At 35.2% G+C, this 17041-nt stretch overlaps 1 long non-coding RNA gene across 1 annotated transcript in view; it reads left to right on the top strand.

Annotated features, from left to right (window-relative positions):
- The window catches only part of LOC141522095 (uncharacterized), an 86995-nt gene that overhangs the window by 53590 nt on the left and 16364 nt on the right, over positions 1-17041 (top strand). The window contains exons 2-3 of the long non-coding RNA XR_012478127.1: positions 11312-11424; positions 16648-16833. This is a non-coding gene — a long non-coding RNA (uncharacterized LOC141522095). The remainder of the gene's footprint in view (positions 1-11311; positions 11425-16647; positions 16834-17041) is intronic.

Here is a 17041-nt window from a genome sequence, read left to right as displayed (position 1 = left end):
ATCTTGTTCCATGAAATTGAAACCAGGCTGAGCAGCAGAAACAGAGAAGAATGTAAAAGAAAAGTCCAGTTTTTGCCCTCCATAAAAGAAAGCATGGAGATAGGGGTGGGGGTGGGGTGGGAGTGGAGTGGTTTGCACTTCAGCCTCCAACCCTTTAATCAGAAGGGAGAGGAGGTTGAGGGAGGTGGTGTTAGCAGCCTGATGGTGAGATGAGAGGTGAGGAGCTGAACCTAGGGAGTCAAAAGATTCTTCTGTAAAGTTGAAACCAGGCAGAGCAGCAGGTGCAGCATGGAGTACATATTCATTTGACATTCATTAACATATTACCAAATTGCAAATAGAGAGTAGGTGGATTGAAGAAGACCTGATCCCATGTTCTCTGAGCATGGATAAATCACTTTTCTTCTCTGAATCTTGTGCAGCTCTCCATGATTATAAATTATAAGTGGGTGATGTATTTGACCACTTTTCTTGTTTAAGAACATATTAAGACCTTTTCATCGTCCTAATTCATGTGGAAGAAGTCAAATAATAAATAGATACTGGGACCTGACAGCTGAAGGTCATGAACTGCAGAAGCTACAACCTTCCCTCAAACATCAACAAGTGGCGGATAGTAGGAGTTGAACAATTATTAAGAACAAAGAATGCATGTGGCTTAGTGAAGATGGAGAATTTAAATGAATACCCTCTATTTTTATATGTAATTTGGGGGAAATAATTTCTGATTTGGAATTACAGGACCTTTGAATCACACCTCTGCCACTTATTCCCTTGTGAATAAGTGGTTAAGTCATTTAGCTTCTCTGGTACTAGTTCCCCTTATATGTAAAATGAGGTGGGACTAGATCTTGTTGTTCAGTCATTATTCTTCAGTCATGTCCAATTCTTCATGATGCCATTTGGGAATTTTTTTTTTAGGAAAGATACTGGAGTGGTTTGTCATTACCTTCTTCAACTCATTTTACAAGTGAGGAAATGGAAGGTAAACAGGGTTAAGTGACTGTCCGAGTCATAGAGCTAGTAGTTTGAGATCAGATTTGAACTCATGAAGATGTGTTTTCTTGACTTAAGTTCAGTGCTCTATCCATTGAATCACCTAGTTTTCTGAGGAATAGATCAGGAGATTTTAAACTAGGGGTCAGATTTCAAGGAACTATGAACTTGGAAGGGGGAAAAATACATCTTTATTTTTAATAATCTTGACTTAGAATTTAGTACTTCCTGCAATATTTAAAAACAGGATTCTGAGAAGTCCATTGGTTTCACCAGACTAGCAAAGTTGTACTTGACAAAAAAAAAATTAAGAACTTCTCTACTTGATGGTACTGCCCCTTCCAAAATTAAATCTATGATCTGTAGTCGTGTGTATGTGTGTGTGTCTGTCTGTGTGTATGCATGTATGTGTATGATGTCTAATCACTTTGTTATGTCAAAACAAGTCTCCCAGCTGAGGCTACAGCCCCTATGCTAATATGCTAACTAGAGGATTAGGATTGCTGCTATTGTTTTGGTTGTCATTTGCCCTCTTTCTCAAAGAGCACCAAGGACATCATGAGAATAATGTCTTGATTTGTTCATGAACTGTGTTTAAGTGAGGAAGAGCTGCACAAATTTGTCTGTCTTTAATAATGATCAAAAGACATGTAAATGAATGATTAGCTTAAAGAGATTAAATCATAATCAAATTGTGATCAGGAACTGTCCCGATTTTGTGCCTGCATCCCTTGGCATGTATCATAGTACTTGTGGCATAGTAGGCAATTAATAAATACTTGAGGGAAAGTTCTATGTGTTTGGGGATAAATAGATATTATTTAGCCCATTCATCAGGTATAAATTTTTATTGAATACAAAATAACAATGGTTCATCAATTTTATGGGTTTACTGTAAAAAAGCAAAACTGTTGCCTTGTAAATTTCAACTCAAGAGGAGTTCAAAAACCTTTCAAAGTTGATATAATTAAAACTGCCAGGTGTTTTTGAGACAAGTCAAAGGGATGAGTCAAGGGGAAGGTTTTGCACAGCATGCTGAACCTGAAATGAAAATCAGGAAGGCAAATCATCTCCTCACCCCTTTACTGATTGGAGCCTGATCCTGTGCCACCTTAAGAAATTGCCACCCTATTTCTTGATAGTCACAGTATCAGCTGTGTTTCCTTAGTCAAGAAAATTGGAGACATTTGTTCATCCCACCTTGGGTTTTTATTCAAAAAGTGTAATAAGTGCTAATTTCAATGTACAACTACATGAAAATTATTCATATTCTTAGAATCTGTGACTGAACCACTTATTTAGGGTGGCAGGAACATTTTAAGGAGTTTTATTGAAATGTTCTCAAGTAAACAAATCAGAGCCTGAGCTCAGTGAATTTACACAATGCCCAATGATACATCTGCATCTTAATTTAAACCTCTGAAATTTCATTTTCTTCAAATTCAAGCTTCAGCATTCTAGAGATCATAAAGGGAAATCTCATGCCTTGCTGAAATCTCATGACATTAATTGTGTTGGGAATTTAATAAGGAAATGTCTCTTTACTGGCACATTCAACTCTGCAGATGATGTATTACAATGTTTCTCCCTAAAAATGTTCTAGATTTTTTATTCTCAAAGACTCATTTTGAGTAAATGATTTTAAAAAAAATCTGAGTTCATACATTCAGAGTTGCAAGAGATCTTGGAGATTCATTACCTTTATTTTATACATGAGAAGACCAAAACATAGGCAGCTGCCCATTTTAGTTAAATTGATCTAACAAAACTAAATCTAGATGCACAATTTAAAGATAGGTGCTAGAATTCTTCTACATCAAGACTCTTTTAACAAAGGTAAGAAATGGTTACTGTTTGGCCTTCATTTTTTTTTTTTGCAAGGCAATGGGGTTAAGTGACTTGCCCAAGACCACACGGCTAGGTCATTATTAAGTGTCTGAGCCACATTTGAACCCAGGTACTCCTGACTCCAGGAAGGGTGCTGTATCCACTACGCCACCTGGCTGCCCCTGTCCTTCATTTTTAAAGAGGACCAATAACATCAGGATGTTGGGAAGTGTTCATGGAGGTCTAGCAGCTCTGATGTGAGCACTTTCCATCTTTGGGATCTACTTATCACTCAATTCTCACCTGTGGCTCTAAGAACCTGAAACAAGAAGCTACCTCTCCAAAAAAGTAGAATGCTCTATGCTGAATTACAAATTGTTTTCTTCAACCATAGACAGGTGAGAGTATGAAGTAATGATTGACAAAAAAAAAGGTTTTAAGGAAACAGTTCACTGTTTTATTGTCTCTAAAAGTTTGATAGTCGAATCTACTTTTAGAAAACCTTCTCAAGTGCTGAGAAGGTAAAAACAATTACCTTTCAAATTGCTGAAGTGCAACCTGAATGTAGTTAACATCTCATCTAGTTTTCAGGGTACAAATTAACCTTGTCTCAGCCACCCAATACTTTCAGCCAGTCAGGAACATTCCAATACTGTTTCTTTGGAATCATCAAAATATCCAAAATTCAATTAAATGTAACTAAAATGGTGGGATGTAATTAGGAAACAGAACATTAATTTTCATGATTCTATCACAAATTTCAACACAAAGTCATCTGACCAAGTTTATTACTAATTTTTTCCTCAACTGAGGACTAGACTAGAATAAAGAAAAGGGCAATATTTGTTTCTGTAGATATACCTGTTTTCTTTGACTTCACTTACAGAAGGAAGGAGAAATTTTAATGGTTAGGTCATTCAACCACAGTCTAACAAAATAACATTACAAAAGGAACTACTTGGTTAATAAAATTTCTCCAACCTCCCTCCCCAAATCCCTATTACCTCTTTTTATCCCTTCATTATTATTCAGTTTTAGCTATTTTTATTTGGAAGGGATATGATACTAATGAAATAACATGTTATCTCCATTATTTTAGCAAATATGTCTGTTATCTCCTAGCAACGAAGAGAGCTGATAAAATTCAACTAAGGAAATACAAACTTGAATGGGAATGTGAAAAGTAGGGGTTTCTTAGTCTTTCGGGGTTCATTGATGACTTTTGTGATCTAGTGAAACCTGTGGACCCCTACTTAGAATAATGTGTGGAAATGAAAACATAGGATCTGAAGAAATCCAATAGATTTCAACATATAGTAATCAAAATATTTTTAAATCTATACATACATACATATATATACATATATATATATATACATATATATATATGTATATATATATATATATATATATATATATATATATATATATATATATATATATATACTTTAGGGGTGGCTAGGTGGCACAGTGGATAGAACACTGGCCCTGGAGTCAGGAGTACCTGAGTTCAAATCTGGCCTCAGACACTTAATAATTACCTAGCTTGTGTGGCCTTGGGCAAGTCACTTAACCCCATTGCCTTGCAAAATATGTGTGTGTGTGTGTGTGTGTGTGTGTGTGTGTGTGTGTGTGTGTGTGTGTATATATATATATATATATGTATAATTCTCATACCCAGGGTTAAGAACCTTTGACTAAATGCATTCCAGGTAAGCCAGGTAAGCAATCTTAGTCAGTAAACCTTTAAGTGCTAAGAGATGAGAAAACAAATGTAAGCAGAAAGTACAGACCTCAAGGAAATTATATTCCAATGAGGGAAACCACACATAACTGGTGAGCCAAATAGCTTAGGGGAGGGGTATTTGTTTGGGGGCATGGTAGTTAAATCTGGAGAATCAGGGATGACTGATCTGAAACACTTCCCCATGTGTTGGAAGTTTCAAGAAGGATACACTTATGGAGTAGAGGTCAACAGGAGTGGAGTCATAAGAAAAAGGAGGCACCACTTAATCCAGAGGACCAGTCAATCTCCCTGTAAACCATAAGCAGCCTACAAGACTCCCCCAAAAGAACATAACTAGATTAAAATTTAATTAGGAATTTCCCCCCCCTTTTAAATCAGATTAACCAAAGGTTTATCTATTTATTAACTTTTTCATAAAACCAGCTCTTAGTTTTATTTATTAGATCAATGATTTTCTTTTTTTAATTAATATTTTATTTTTCCAAATAATGTTATGAAAATTTTTCAACATTCATCCATATGCCTATTATTTTTAAGTTAGAAAATTTCCTTCTACCCTCCCTTCCTACCACCCTCCCCTCAGTGGTGAATAGTCAAGTTAATATTGTACATAAACATTTGTGTTAAACAGGGTTTATAGATTAGTCATTTTCAGTTTGAGGAATTAGGATTAAAGGGAAAGAAATGCATGAGAGATATCTTTTGATCAGATTGTGAAGGATGTTTTATTTGTTTTGTTTTATTTTTCTTTCTCTGAATGGGGATAACATTGTTCATAGTTGATCTAATACGGTTGTCCTAGCTCTCTGAACTGCTGAGAGGAGGTGCTTCCATCAAACTTGATCAACTCACAATGTTGTTAATATGTAGAATGTGGTTTTGGTTCTGCTCCCTTAGCTCAGCATCAGATCCTGTGAGTCATTCCATGCTTATCTAGGGTCTGACCATTTATGGTTTCTTATAGAACCAAAATATTCCATAGTATTCATGTACTATAATTTATTTAACCATTCTCCGATTGATGGGCATCCAATTCTTTGGCACTACAAAAAGATCTGCTGTGAACATTTTGGAACAAGTGAGACTTTTCCCATTTTTTTATGATATCTTCTGGATATAGACCTAGAATTGGAATTGTTGGGCCAAAGGGAATGAACAATTTTATTGCTCTTTGGGCATAGTTCCATATTGTTCTCCTGAAGTCTATATTGCTCTCCAGAATAGTTAGATCTGTTCACAACTCTATGCATCACTCAAACTTTCCAACATTGATCATTTTCCCTTTTTCTCATCTTAGCCAGTCTGATAGATGTTAGATGATATCTCAGAGTTGTTTTAATTTGCATTTCTTAAATCAATAATGATTTGGAGCATTTTTTTATATGATTATATATAGCTTTAATTTCTCCATTTGACAACTATTCATATTCTTTGACATTTATCAATTGGGGAATGATTTGCAACCTTATAAATTTGATGTAGACCTTTATCAGATTGTTTTCCAGCTTTCTGCTTTCCTTCTAATTTTGGCAGCATTGATTTTAGTAGTGCAAACCTTTTTTAATTTAGTATAGTCAAAATCATTCATTTCCCAGTTTATAATTTGTCCCCTTTCCACAGATTTGAGTATTTCTTGGTCTATTAATTTATCTATGGTGTCACCTTTTAGGCCTAAATCCTGTACCCATTTTGAACTTATTTTGGTATAGGTGGGTCTATGCCTAGTTTTTGCCATACTATTTTCCAGTTTTTCCCCCAATTTTTGTCAAATAGTGAGTTCTTATCCCAGAAGCTAATGTCTTTAGGTTTATCGAACAATAGATTACTTAGTTGTTTACTATTGAACCTATCCTAATCCACTGATCCATCTATTTCTTACCCAGTAGCAGGCAGTTTTGATGACTGCTGTTTTATAGTAAAGTTTTGGATCTGGTAGAGCTAGGCTACTTTCCTTTACATTTTTTTTTCATCAGTTCCCTTGCTATTCTTGACCTTTTGTTACTCAAGATGAATTTTGTTATTATTTTTTTCCTAGTTTAGTAAAAGAATTATTGGTAGTTTTGATTGGTATGGCACTGAATAGGTAATTTAATTTGGGTAGAATTGTCATTTTTATTATATTAGCTCAAACTAACCATGAGCAATTGACATTCTTTTCAATTATTTATTGGGGGGAGAAGTACTTTATAATTGTTTTCATATAGTTTCTGGATTTGTCCTGGGAGGGAAATGTTTAATAAAATAAAAAAATGCTATACATTTAAAAATGAATATTAAAAGTTTTTACAGGTAATTGGGAAATATTTAATGAAAGAAATAAAAATATATTTTAAAAATACAATACAATAAAGATTTTTGTAATTTGTGGTTTTTAGTGTCAATATATGGTATAAAGGAATCTGTTTCTATTTGTGTTTGAGACCAGTAGTCTGGAGAATGGGGGATAGTTATGGGATCCTTCTACAAAATGGAAATTCTAGGAACAAACTCACCAATGGGAGAATGGGCCCAAAGAATCAGAGTGAGGAGGAGGTTGAGGCAATGTGGGGTAGTCTGGTAAAATATGCAGATTGAAGACCAATCTTGTCCCTCAGTTTAACCAGAACAGTCCCTGACCATAACTACCTACTACTTTGAAGACAAACTTTTAATTACAGAAGTTTCTTTTCTGACTTCTTTATTCAGGTCAGTTAGGGGAAGAGCAGCCACGTGGATAGAGATCAGGCCTGGAGTCAGGAAGATTCTTCCTGAGGTCAAAATTAGCCTACTAGCTTATGACCTTGAGCAAGTCCCTTAATTCTATTTGTCTCATGTTTCTTATCTGTAAAATGAAGGAAATGGCAAATTACTAAAGTATTTTTGCCATGAAAAACCCAAATAGGGTCTCAAAGAGTTGGACATGACTGAAACGACTGAAAAATGAGTGGAAGTAACTCTGAAAATGTGGAAAGAATGATCTGCTTAAAGTGCTAACTAACTTCTCTGCTAACACTTACTAGTTACATGACCTTGTGCAAGTCATTGAGGATCTCTGAGCCTCAACTTGATCATCCATAAAACAAGAATGGTAACTCGCCTCCTTCCCTGGCATTCTGTGAGAATCCAGTGACATGGTGGGAGGGTATTTTGTACCTGTAGAGTGTGATGTAAATGTAAGTTATTATTAGTAGGTATAAAAGTAGCACTTTTTTTTTCCATCCTTCCTTCCCTTTTTCCTGAGTCAGAGTGTTCCAGAGTTTCAATCAAAGCTTTTGTATTGTTTTCTCCTTGTACATAATCCTTATCTTTCCAGCCAGACTGTGAGTTCCTTGGAGGTAAAGAACATGACTTATTTTATCTCCCTTTGAGTCTAGCTTGGTGTTGGTTACATAATAACTGACATTTATCATGGGGAATTTAGAACTTAAAGAACCTTAGATGTTTGATTAACAGTGCTTTTTTGTGCTCTACCTAATTTTAAACAATTTTTTACTTAGTTTTTTTTCCTTTTTTAAACTGATAATGTACTTTTTTTCATTTTATTTTTTAGCCAAAATGCATTTATTCTTCCTCCCCTTGGAACAAATATGCATAATCAAGCAAAAAAAATCAAAATTGACCATATTGAAAAACATATGTTTCATTATTCACTTTAAATCTATCACTCCTCTATCAGGAGATGGATAACAAAGATCATCTTCAGTTCTCTGGAATTATGTTTATCTACATTGATTAGAATTCTACAGGGCAGCTAGGTGGTGCAGTATATAGAGCACTGGCCCTGGAGTCAGGAGTACCTGAGTTCAAATCTGGCCTTAGACACTTAATAATTACCTAGCTGTGTGGCCTTGGGGAAGATACTTAACCCCATTTTGCCTTGCAAAAACCTAAAAAAATAGAGTTTTAAAGTTTTTCAGAGTTGTTTGTCTTTAAAAAAAGGTTGTCCCTACTTTATTAATTGTTCTCCTGACTCTGCTCACTTTAGTCTGCAATGTTTGCATAATTTTTCCCAGTTTCTCTGAACCCATCCCTTTCTTCTTATCTTTTTTTTCTTTTTTGCAAGGCAATGGAGTTAAGTGACTTGCCTAAGGTCACATAGGCAATATTTACATGTCTGAGGTTGAATTTGAACTCAGGTCCTCCTGACTCGAAGACTGGTGCTCTATCCACCGTGCCATCTAGCTGCCCCCTTTTCCTTTTATCTTATGGCCCATTATATTTATAAACATAATTTTCAACAAACATTTAAGTTCATATTGGATATAGAGCACTGGTCTAGGTTTTAGAAAGGGTAAATTAATTAGTTAAATTATGATCCTATACTCATGGAATCATAATCTAGTGGGGGGGGATAAGATAGAAGTATCAAATAAAAATCACTACCACTTATATATCATTTTAAAGTTTGCAAAGCACTTTCACATATATTGTCTCATTTGATCCTCACAACAGGAGAAAGGTGCTTTTATTATCTCCATTTTATGGATGAGAAAACTGAGCCTGAGAGATTAAATGACTTGCCCAAGGTTATACAACTAATGTCTAAAAGAGGATTTAAACTCAGTTCTATCTGACTCCTAGTTTTGCACTTTATCCATCTTGTCAGTTCTACACCTAATCTTCTGTGTGGGTTTGCATCCATATACATGACTAGTTAAGCAAAAAAAACTAAAATTGACCATAATGAAAAAGTGTATGTCTCATTATTCATTAAATTTATGAATTCTCCTTCAGAAAATGGGTAACAAAGATCAGATCATCTTTAGTTCTCTACAATCATGTTTGGTCTGCATTGATTATTGTTGTATAGGAGACTAAGCCAGTGATTTCTTTGTTATAGGAAACTGTGGAAACTTCCTTGTGTGATGTAGATGGATACAAGCCATATTAGAAAGAATACCAGGCCTAGTGGCCCTGGGCAAGTCACTTAACTTCTCTTGGCCTTATTTTCCTCATTGTAAAATCTGTATAATAACAGCACCTATCTCTCAGGATTGTTATGAGGATCAAAGGAGATATTATTTGTAAAGTTCCTAGTATAGTTCTTGGCACATGTTAAATGGCACTATCTTGGCACTATCATTATTGTAACAATTATTATAATTATTAAAATCTTAGAAAATTGCCTGGAGAACATGAATTGAAAATAAAATAATTTTTAAAAACTGAGTCTCCTGTGTTAAGGAGTTGGGATTTGCATTCTAGATTATTTTGGTTTTCTGTTCACTAACATTGTTATCTGCCGGAATTGATAGCTAATACACAATCATACATTAAATAGACACAAAGCGATATGTTATGCAAATGTTTTCCCCATTTTACAGAGGAGAAAATTGAGGTTCAGGGGGTCTAAACGACTTGCCTGACCAAGGTCACAGCCTTGACTAACCAGAGAGTAAGTGACTACATCCTGCATTTTTTGCTATTAAATTTAGTGTGCTTCCTAGCAATCCAAGCTGGCACAAACCCAGGCTCTCCCCGATAGATTATTCTTAATGGGTGGATTGATTCCAGTGGAGACTGCTGCTTCTAGAATCATCAAGAACTCAGTAGCAACAAAAAGAGGATCTGGAATGCATCCCAGTGCCCTTCCCTTCCCTCCCCCCTCACCCCCACATACTTTTTTCAGTTCAAATTTTGTTGTCTCACAATAGAGAGCTAAATGCTCAGAATACATTTTGCCATTTTTTCTCCTCTTCTTGTCATTTAAGGTCAAGAATGTTGAAATATATATTGTTCACAGCCCTTCTCTGTTCACTGAACTTTCCAATTAATGTCCACTTAAATGGATGCCAGTGAGAATTCCTTACAAGTTATGGTGTCATGTTGAATTGTGGTGATTATGAAGGGTACAGTGACAGGAGAGACCTCAGATTTTTTTTTCCCTCCACTAATATCACTCAGCAAAACTGGCTGTGAAATCCATCTTTCCATGAAAATTTCTTAGGCATTAAAAAAGCATTAAACTTTATTTTTTCTTCTTTCTTTCCTTTAAACTATTTTTTAAAAAAAAATCACTAATTTAAATGTTCCATTTCCTTGTGATTTTTTAAAAGAGTTTTTAGGTATATATGGAAGCCTCAAGGAAAACCTGCATTGATTATGAAATGTGTCTGTAACATTCCTGCCCTTGGTCTTATTTGAATTTAGCACAAAATGGGGGTAACTTGTCTCTATCCCTTTCAAATGCCATTTGCTGTGAGCTATTTTCTTGAGTTCCTTTGCTTTCTCTTTGTTTTTTTTCCAACCTCTCACTTTGCATACATAGGCCTTTTTTTCTTTTTTTTAAAAAGTAGTTCTCATATGAAGTTAGGCTATATGCTATTCATGCATTTGAACATTAAAGTTGATATGTTATTTTGGGGTTAGAAAATTGGACCTTGTTTTCTTTTTCTATTTTCTTCTTTCAAAGGATGCCTCATTCTATGAATAATTTAAGGCATTTAGATTCTGGAGAACATATTTGAGTATTTCATGGCACAGGCATCTTTATTTTATGGTTTCCTGTTTCCCTCCCAGGGGCATGGGTAGTATCAGGTATCATAATATGAACTCTATCAGTCATGTCCTTTCCTGAGGCTGCATGTTGATGGTAGTTTCACCTCTAAGAGAGGATTTGATTCATGGAGAGGCAGCAAATTCAAGGAAGGCCATGGCTGCCCTCATTTAATCATCATTGTTTTTGCTCATCTAAGTGAGAGCATTGAATGGAAATTTCCTTTATGCTAAAATTGAAAAGTTACTTTTCATTTATTCTCTCAGCATTTTGTAAATGTCTTGGAAGTACTGGACATACAAAAACTCACCAGAGAGAAAAAGTTCTTGCCCTCAAGAAACTCGTCATCTTTTGGGGAGGGGAAATGACAATAATTCAGGTAAGTAAAAACAGATTATGTACAGTGTATGTATGTATGTGTGTGTGTGTGTGTGTGTGTGTGTGTGTGTGTGTGTGAGATTTGTCCTTCATACTATGAGGACCAAAGACATCCTGATGGTGATGGCTTCACTTGTAAGTGAATTGGACTTAAGAGAGTTAGGTTGCACAGAGTTATCAGCCTTGCTTAAAAAGACCAAGGTGTGTGTGAGAGGGAAGATTAACTTAGGTCTCATTGTTGAAAGTGTACCTAGTTTTGAAAGAAGTAAGGACTTCTAAGCCACATAGCTGAGAAGGGAACACATTACAGACTTGGGGGTGGATTGGGGATTGGATGTATGGATGGGAAGGGAGCTGGTGCAAAGGTACAATAGAACAACATTTAAGAAAAGTATTAAAACAGTCAAAATTGCTCAGATAATGGAATGTCTGAAGTAGAATAATGAAAATCACTTGGAAAGGTATATTGTAGTCTATTTCTATGAAAATTAATGTCTCTGGAATAATTTTTTTTGGAATTCCCCCAAAACTAAGGGTTCATTAATCTGAAGACAGGCACCTGGATCAGACCCTCTCTTATGGCCTCTTCCAGATATATTAGTCTATGTCAAGAATTGGAAATTTCTAACCGGTGATGTGGATCTAGTCATTAGTTTGAGCTTATTAAACATTGGAGTAATATTACTTGGTCACCTATTCCTCCTAATAACTTGCCATATCTTAGTTTGCCTTCTTGTTTCAATGATGCCTCTTATGATGATGGTAAGGAAAGCTGCACTTTGGCACTATTGAACGTTTTTGCAGAGTCCTGGGAATGACAGGTTATTACCAGAATTCTTTTCATGACTCATAAACAGATGTAAAAGAATACATGCCTTTATCTTAGGTTCTTGAAATCACTAGCTGGTAATTAGTAGCAGGGTCAAGATTAGAACCCTGTTCAGCTAATTTTATTCTGACACACATTAGCAATTTATTGGTCAGAAAAAAGACCAGAATCATAGTTCTCATCTTTTGCATTTTTAAATGACATTATCAACAAAGTGGTTCGAGAATTCATCTGCTGACTTGTTCTTAGCAAACAAATGCTATTTTAAAATTGCAGTTTAATATAAAGCAGACTATTTAATATAGTATAGCTAGCCTGAATTTGGACATATCTATATAATTTGAGTAGATAGATATATCTGGATTTGTCCTATCCTGTCCCCAAAGAATAATTCAATATTTAACTTTGTGAGGAACTGGGGTGGACTATGGCTGACTCTGCTTGCCTATCCTCAAGAAGTTATTAGTCTAAGATTATTTCTATTTTCCATACCTCCAATATTGTTTTTTATGATTATAATATTTTTTTTTAGGGATTTAGAATAAAAGCCACTTTTCCTGGTCATTTGAAAGGGGAAGGTCACAGTTTATTCTCACTAGCTTAGTTCCCTTCCTGCCCCCTCCCTCCATTCACAGGTACACACATATAAACATACACACTCACACTCAGGTACACACAGTATCACACACAAACATCTCATTTAGGGAACAAAACCTAGCAAAAAGTAAACAGAACTCAGAAAAACACACAAATTGTAGTAAAAGAAAAAAGTGTGAGCCAAATCTTTAGGAGGAAAAGAAAATCTTGGTTCCACTAAGAAAGCAACAGTCTCACTAGGAAAGTTCATTCTTATTCTTTGAAGGTACAGGTTTTTGAAGCCCGGTCATGCTGGCAGATGGAGTTTCCCTTAACATGTCTATGGCTCTGAAATTGTCTATCCTCCAAGAGCCTGTGAGGTCTCTACTGGGGAAAGTCAAAATAATAACAATAAGGGCACAATGACCAGTATATGGTCTTGCATACCTTGGACTTCAACCTAATGCACTGAAATGATACCTAGGTATCTGGGACATGAGCCCAATGTTGAGCAGATAACCCCCCCCCCAATATCTGCCGATCCACAATATATCTCCTCCCTTTATCTGATTTTTATAATTATCACAGGGGTTATAGGGAGTCTTCTGTAGGTATTCATTATGTCAGTAGCCACTGCCCCATACTGCTCTCTTTGATTATTAAACTACTTATATCATCAATCTGGAGATCTTTGTCTATTTCTTAGGTATCAAGTTGGACCCCCTGTTTAGGAAAGCCTTGAATATCCCACTGCAGGGGAAATTCAGGGCATTATAGTAATTTAATCACTCATCTCTCTCTCTCTCTCTCTCTCTCTCTCTCTCTCTCTCTCTCTCTCCTTTCTTCCCTCAATATTGTCTCCTTAATTAAACTCAGAGGTCTCTCAGTCAATTATAGCACATAACCCTCTTTGAATCCATAGCATGAAGAATCATAGGGTCATCCTTCAGAAAACTGTTCACCCCATTTGGGTAGAGGTGTAACAACTATGTTATTTTCTTATTCAATTGTTTTTAGCCATGTCTGACTGTGATCCTCTGAGATTTTCTTAGTATAGATATGGGAGTGGTTTGCCATTTCCTTTTCCAACTCATTTTACAGATGAGGAAACAGAAGCAAATAGGGTTAAGTGACTTTCCCAGAGTCAAGAATTAGTAAGTGTCCAAGGTCAGATTTGAACTTAGGAAGATGAGTCTTCCTCTGTGTCACCTAGTACGTATTAGGGGAAGAGGAAAACTAAAGAAACATTGAGACTACTGCTTGGGATAGTTGAAACTATGCTAATAGACAGAGCAAAGGTAGAACTAATAGACTTGAGCTCCTGAAGGATTTTTTTTAACATTTCTGTTGTCAGAGTCTAACACAGTACCTTATATTTAGGAAATAGGTGCTTTCAAAATTTTTGTTTAATTGAAACAGTTTAGGTTTCTTTTGTTTTCTCCACTGGGAATGTCCTTAATATTGATTTTTAGAGTGAAGACAGTGGCCTTACCTCTTTGACATATAAATTAGGAGTTGTTTGAAGAATTATATTGGGGGGATACTAGGTCACTGAAATCTCAGAGCTTAGACATTCCATAGTCACACTGGTAAAAAAAGTCTATAGATATTGAAGAGGGCAGGGAAATGTCAGGACTGAGGTGACCCACTAAAGTCATAAGAATAAATTAGATCTTGGGAAGTATAAGAATATTGAAATTTCAAGGCTAAGGTGACTGATTAGAGGTTCTAAGCCAAGATATTTCAGGGTAGTTTATATAGCATCCATGAACTTATATAGTGATGGGGGAAAGCTTGTATTTTTACTAGTTTCTACCTGAAATTTAGCAATTTTCTTCCATTATGAATTTAAAATTAAAAATTAAGAATTAAGTAAAAACTCCCTTTCATGAAAAAGACACTATCAACCCCTATCAAATGTATCTTTTATTTCCTTCCAAAATGTATTTATTCATTTTGTATTGTTTTTTAAATTAATTTGACTTGTATTTGGTCTGAAAGCTAAATATTTTTGTGTAAAAGTGATAACCATAATAATAAAAATAGATATTCTTCAAGCAGTATGGCTTTGCTAAAAATGTGTTTAATGTTTAAATGTACAGATGTATTATTTTATCTATGAATTAATGAGTATGAGCAAATCCCATATGGAAATTTCTTAAATCAATACAGATAAACAAGTGCTTTCTCTCAATAAAGTCTTAGAAGTTAGAAGTTGCCAAGGGGGTACTGAGAAATTAAATTGTTTACCCAAGCCCACAGTTAGTATATGTCAGAATAGGCCTGGACTATGTCTTCCTGGCTTAAGTTAGTCATCTATCTACTTTATCACATTGACTCTCAAATGGATGTAATCTTATTAATTTCAAAGGAGTCTTTTTTGGTTATAGTCTTTTCCCAAAGTCTCAGAAATAATTGAAGTATTTCTATAAGATTGACTTGATTTTTTTTGTTTTGGTAACACCTGTTTGGAAGAAATGTCAGGAAGTAGAAAGGTAAAAATTGTTCTTGTCACTAGTTAGTGATATTTCAATTGAAGGCAATGTTGCTTGGTTTATAAAGTGCCTCAGTGGCCATTGATGATTGATGGAAACTGTTTTTCAAGGACTAACTCACAAAATAATTTTACATAGCTGAAAGATATGATAAGTAATTTTAACCCAGTGATTTGGAGAAGTAGTTTAAAGAAAATAAACTGCCCAGGCTATCAGGACTAGCTTGGAAGTTGTAGTTACTTCTGAGAAAATGAAGAAAAGGACCTAGGATATTAAGTATTAAAAAATTCACGCTCTGAATCTTGAAGCAATTGTAAAAATTATTTATATTCCTAGGTGGTAAGTTTTCTATTTCATTTTTTTAATGAGATGCACCAATTTTTTTTAGGTTGAATATAATACACTCTACTTTTGAATGCATGCTGGAAGGGAGCTTATTTTCAATGTTTATATTAAAAAGGCTAGAGAAAGTAATTTTATGTTAGGTGAAGCTCCTCTTAACTACAGTGACTATCCTAAAAAAGGAAAAAAAATGAAGTTAATGATTTTATGATAATATTAGTGAGTTGATACTTATACTTGAGAAGACAGCTTTGATCAGAGAAGTAAATGGACATTTTTGTGTCTGGGTTAGGGTCAGAACAGTGTGTAAGACTGGGGAATGAGAAACTCAATCTGGGTCATGATCCAGATACTGAGCTTTCTATAATACAGTGAATTGTTTCATATTGTAAGGAGGGTTCTCTAGGGGGGAAAAAACCATAAACTTGCACTGGGATGGAGAAACCATTGCCTAGGGTGAGAGCAGGATATAAAAGAATGCACCTGGATTGTAGCCTCTGGGTCTAGAGAATAATATGCTATTGACACCCTCTAAACTTGATTTGCTCTGCACAAGCTCTGATAATTTTACACTAGTTATAGACTTAGCTTTGATTTGCTATTTCTATTTGTGAAAAAAGTCAAGGTCCTATTATATATATCCTAGGGCACAAGTTGCAATCTGATTTTGACTAAGACATATAGAGAAACATATTGCAGACTATAGGGAGAAGCATCTGGTAGTGTCTCAGTTACATTTTACAGAATCTCAATCCTTGATGAAGATATATGATAGAGTACTCAAAACAATTGTTTGTAGGTAGATGTAGCAGTGAATTCTGTCACATAAAGCAGAGACATTTTCTTTTAAATCCTCCCACTAGCCTGGAGTGATGCAGACCTCATTCTAGATTTATGTGTAGGTGGAAGAGAATCAGGCAATTATGTGGGGTTTCATGAAAGGTGCTGAAAAGTTTACTTAACTGGAAATATCTTCCTACAGCTTGGCCTTTACAAACATAATTGGAGTTAGAAATCAAAATGGCTACAACTCTAGACTGAGGCCCCTTTTAGAGGTGACTACAAATTGGACATCTGATACTGGACTTTCTAATTCCAAGTTAAAAAATGGAAGAGACTGGCTCAATGATAATTCTTAGAAAAGCACTATCCCACATGGCTTGAGAAGGTAGGTATCAAATGAGATAATATTTGTAAAGCACTTATCACAGCATCCTACACATAGTAGGCACTAATTAAATGGAATTGATTATTGCATCAATATTGTTCATAGAATTCAATTTTATATGTAGATACACAGACTCAGCAGTATTATTCTAGAATCTAGTGTTCTATAGTCAGATATGTAAGTGCCTACTTCATAGGTGTTGTTGTTG

Source organism: Macrotis lagotis, chromosome 1, assembly GCF_037893015.1.
Source record: "Macrotis lagotis isolate mMagLag1 chromosome 1, bilby.v1.9.chrom.fasta, whole genome shotgun sequence".
NCBI lineage: Eukaryota > Metazoa > Chordata > Mammalia > Peramelemorphia > Peramelidae > Macrotis > Macrotis lagotis.
This window is presented reverse-complemented; position numbering and strand designations above follow the sequence as displayed.